Source organism: Quercus lobata, chromosome 5 (assembly GCF_001633185.2).
Source record: "Quercus lobata isolate SW786 chromosome 5, ValleyOak3.0 Primary Assembly, whole genome shotgun sequence".
NCBI lineage: Eukaryota > Viridiplantae > Streptophyta > Magnoliopsida > Fagales > Fagaceae > Quercus > Quercus lobata.
The window spans coordinates 383490-389062 of NC_044908.1; positions in this window are offsets into that span (position 1 = coordinate 383490).

Sequence of the window (5573 nt, forward strand, 5' to 3'; positions counted from 1 at the left end):
AACCATAAAGTAAGTTAAGCTAAAAAGGAAAAATAATGAAGAAAGTAAAAAAGCTTTATCCAACCTTTAAAAATTTACAAGAAAAAAAAAAAAAGACTATAAGATTTAATATATTATTTTCTAAAAACAAATACCATTAGCTATTATCTTCCAAGCAATTACTGAATTAGAATAGAAATATAGATTTTAACGTGCCAAAATAAAAAATTGAGACAGAGGATACAGAATTCACGTGTCAAGTATTCATTTTTTCAACATTAATCAATTAGTTTGCAAGTGGCCTCCCATCCTCCAGTACTTCCAGTAAATAAGGCCTTAGAATTATTAAAGCATTATTGAGAAATACTAGTGCCTTCAAAAATTATCACAATTTTAAACAATTAGTCATGTATGTAGTGAACTATGATGTGATAGAAAAAAATAAAAATTTATATTTATATTTTCATCCCTCATCATTTGCTAATAGTTATGACAAAAATTGTGATATTTCTTGTGACAGTAGCATTTTTCAATATATATATATATATATATCAAGGGCGTCAATACCGTACCGGAGGCTGTACCGGTTTGGCCAGCGATACAATATATTTCGTATACCGATCAATATCGGTGTATCGTTTCGGGTTTATCACTATTTTATATATATATATATATATGTATGTATGTGTTTGTGTATATATATATTATAATAAATATAAAAGTTTACCATAAAACATTTCCTCAATTCAGAACTAATTATTCATGATTTTATACTTTAGTATCAATTAAAAGAAAAAAAAACACAATATAAAAAATAGAAAGCTTAAAAGTTACCATTGCATACTAAGAAAACAAATAATACTAATAAGTTAATGCAAATAAGTTACCATTCTGCCCTAACAAAAATTCAAAAATTACAAAACTTAAAAAAAAAAAAAACTTTTTTCTGTACCTGCCAGTATCGAGCGTACCGGCCGATATTGCCCAAAATTGGCCAGTGCGGCTTGTACATGGCCGGTACGGCCAGTATTTTTTCCGGCACAAAATAGGGGAATTATATGTACAGAATTGCTTATCAGTATGGTATATTCCGGCGGTACTGACCGGTACAATACGGAATTGACTCCCTTGATATATATATATATATATATATATATGAGTTTTTACTTTCTATTGAAAATTTTGAATTAACTTCAAAGTAATTCTCTTCTTATTCATCAAAAGAGAAAAAAGGTAATTCCTATAGTCAAAGCACCGTATGTGTCACAAAAGATGTAGTGTCAAGTGGGTGTTTGCCTCCGAGTCACCTAGGAAAATTCGTAGCAATCAAAAGAATGAAAAGACAAGGAAGCCCTGCAAATGGATTATAGGCAACAAATAAAACTGGTAGAAATTGAATAGCAATACTAACAAGGATCTTATTGGAACTGAATTCAGTGTGGAGGAATGTTGGATTCCTTGGTATGTTAGATAAGAAACTGACGCAGCCTGTAGAGAGAAGAAAAACTCAACTGATAATAAAATGAAATTATAGGTTTATATATATACACACAAAATTATCATGTGGTTTCCTCTTCAAATACAAAATTTTATGAAGTTTTCAATGTATTTATTAACCTTCTGAGTTGGGTACTGAACTAGAAGAACCGAGTGTATGTGTATATATATTGTAGGGGGTAAACTTGCGGTCAGGCCCAGTTCGGATGAGACTAGGTTAGGAAAGAGCCCAATACAACTAATTTGTAGAGATGGATGGTTTATGTCAACTTTTTAAAACTTGGTAGCCACGGTTTAGTAAGTTAAAGAATGAAAATTGGCAAGGACAACAACTTAAGTAAAAAATTATAGCAAGGAAAGAGAAATTCTTATTTAAGTTCTCCCTCGGGCTGGTTGAGAAGTGATGGTTCTTTAGATATACAATTCTTGGTTTTACAATGATCACTTTCTCTCTCTATTTCCCTATTTCTCCCCTAAAAAACTCGCCTTAATTTGTTACTTGTACAGTGAAAATTTTTTGATGAAAACTTTTCAATCTTAGATGAAGCCTCATCTAAGTTTTAAGACGTAAAATATCAAATTTAAGAGGCATAAAAATAAATAAATAAATAAATAAATAATTTAAGGAAGAGATGACAAAATGTGAATTCGAAGACAGTTTGTAGGAAAGTATTGGGTAGAGTCTCAAAGAAACTGTTCTAAATAATGTGCACATGATGACCTTTAGCTCAAATTCAAAAGGTAACATATTAAGTCCCGTTTGGTACGCGAGTTCAAACACATGTTTTTAGTTTTTAAACAATATTACACGTATTTTCATACATTTTTTCACCCACATGTATTTTCAAAAAAACTGAAAACTGTATTGTTACATTTTTTTTCAAAAGTTGTAACCAACGTATTTCATTATATTTCAAAAGTATCTTAGAATACCACTACACATTTTTGGTGCGATAGTTACTACACAAGTATAAGTGTTTGTATGATATGGAGGTAATGGTCAAAGTTTAAATTTTTTAGAAAGGAGTTTCTCAAACATATACACTTAATTTAAGATAAAGTAGAATTTTTATCCTGTAAAAAAAAAAAAAAAAAAAAAAAAAAACCTAAGAATGTTCCGTGTTGAATGGTCATAATTGCTAGGTGCTTTCTAACTTGACCAACCAAAATAAATAAGTGAGACAGGGGTACAACATTCACGTGTTAAGTACTCATTTTTTCAACATCAACCAATCAGTCTAGAAGTGACCTTCCATCTTCCAGTTATCTTCCCGATAAAATAAGACTTAGAATTATTGAAATATATGGATTTTTATTTAATTTTCTATTTAACTTCCAAGTAATTCTCTTCTTATCCATCAAAAGACAAAGAAAGGTAATTCCTTAGTAAAGCTCCGTATGTGTCACCTCTCAAAAGAAAAGTGACCTTGAGTCCCACATCGGTTTGCTAGGAACTAACACAAAGGTTTAAAGCTTCCGTTAGACTAACAAGACTTAGACCGTTTTGTTAGTATACCGTTATTGATATTAGACCTGTTAGTACACTAGATTTTCCATGTTCTAACTTAACTAACTTACCTCTCAAAAGCTCCGTATGTGTCAATAAAGATGAAGCGGGTGTCCGCGCCTTTGAGTCACCAAGGAAATTTCGTAGCAATAAAGTAGGAATGGACAAGGAAGCCCTGCAAACAGATTGTAGGTAACAAGTAAAAACTGGTAGAAGTTGAATAGCAATACAAACAAGTATCTTATTGGAATTGATGTTGCAAGTTGCAACATTGATTTCATGTTGAGTAGGGAGTCTATGTCTTCAGACACGGACCGTTCATTGAACCGTAAAAGGGAGAGGTTTAAGGTTTTTGAGATCGAACCGGAGTCGAACCGTGATGATGTCATAATTAATTTAATAATTAATTAAAGTCTAAATATAGATATTAAATTTATAAAACTAGCAAAATTGACAATATATCTATATATGTGAGGGAAATTTAATGATTTTAAAGCATATATTTAATAATTAAATAAGAAAGTTAATAAAATAAAATAATAACCATGAAAACATTAAAATTTATGATTAATTTTTGAAGTAAAGTTGAATATTTTTGAAGGATTTTAATTATAATTTTTTTTTTTATTCCTTGTAAGAGATGGATAATTTAATTAAGTAGAATAAAATTGTAAAAAAAAAAAATGCTGAGGGGTTAGACCGCACGGTTCTCACCGGTTCGTGCGGTCCAATCCCAGTTTTAGCGATTCACGGATTTAAAAAAAATCCGGTTCTTTATACTTAAAAAATCGGTTTTCATCCCGGTTTCTACGGTCCAACCTCCCGGTTCGGTCCGGTTTTGAAAACTATGTGTCAGGGCAGATGCCCTTGTTGTAAGTGTACTAGTGTTTCAAATATTTCTGTTTGTATTGGTTTGTTACATATTAATAGAAATTTCTGAATTATCCAAAAAAGAACTGTTGATGCCTTCTTCTTTGTATGTGTGTGGATGCAACAATATTAGTAGAAGCACCCAGACTTTGATGGTTGATGGTTGTATAACTTGTATTTGTTGCTTGACGTTATTATTTCTTAACATGTTTGATGGAAAAAATTATTATATGAGATGGTCTCATGAAACTTATGTCTTAGTAACATGTAAGTTCTATACGCGTGGAACTCAATGGCGGCTTCAGGAATTTTGTTTAGGGGGTTATTAAAAAATTTTAATAAAAAAAGAACTTGAATATATCGAGTTACCGACAAAAAAAGAAAAAAAGAAAAAAAAATTAATTCATGAAGTTTTACAATTTTCTTCTACAAGTATTCAAATTTTGAATTGTTATATGATAGTTCATTATAAGTATCTATAGCCAATGTGTGTAGTTATGAGCCTATAATCATTTTATTTTGTTAAGTTTATCTAACATTTTTATTTTATGCAGTTTTTATTATTTATTTGTTATTGTTTTTATAAAAATATTTTAAACTAAATGACTAAACTAAACTCATTGGTTTTGTATTAATTATTGACGCACACAACCACACTCATTCATACATAAAATTATACACTAGTGTCTACTTAACCAATCAAATGCTTGGACAATCACTAACTTTACGTTTCTTTTTCTTCAATTTTACTAATTTTATAAACAAAAAATTATTATAACATGATAACAATATACACACATGTAACAAACCATATCTATTCCCTAATTATTTTATTATATATATTTATATTATAATGTACACACAAATATCCACACACATCATAATTCATACAAATAATATTATAACAAAAAGTAATGCACACAATTAATATTAGACATACTTACACACATAATATAAATTTATAAAAAATAGTGACATTTACAATTCACAAACACTTACTTTTTATTTTTAGAGTTGAAAATACTTATAATAAGGGTGTGTAAAATTTAAGTCAGGGTGTGCAAATATATTTTTAAGAAAAAAATTATAGTATTAAACTAACAAAAAAAAATATTTTTTATCCCCCTAAGAATAGTGTAGCACGGCCCATGGTGGAACTTACAAGTTATTGAGATATTGGTCTCATGCAACCGTCTCATTCAATACTTAGAGCATTTACATCTACTTTTTCAAAACTATTATATTTTACTATCTTAAAAGTTACTTTATCAATTATACCATATCGTTTTAACATACCAACATCCCAACTTTTATTTATTTCACCTATTCATTAAAATATTGATTTCACTTACCCTTTCTCTCTCTTCCTCTTCATAAAAAAAATAATTAAAACTACCCACCCATCACCATAAACACAAGACCAAATGTAAATGTTTTTACTGGTTTGATGGTTACATTTATCACTGTGTTCCAGTTTTAGCACCTTGGTAATTGAGTTTCCATTTCTTCTTTTCTTTTGAGGGTAGGGATTAGGGAGGGGAAAGGTCGGTGGTGGACAGCAAAGGAAGGCATGTTTTTTTTACTTGACTTCTAGCATTAGCTTCCTACAGTATACAACTATTTATGACGGTGCATGTTAACAAAAACCTAACAAAAATAATAATATTTTATTAACTTCTCTCTCTTCTATCATTAAACAAATATTTTCTCTTTTCTTTCT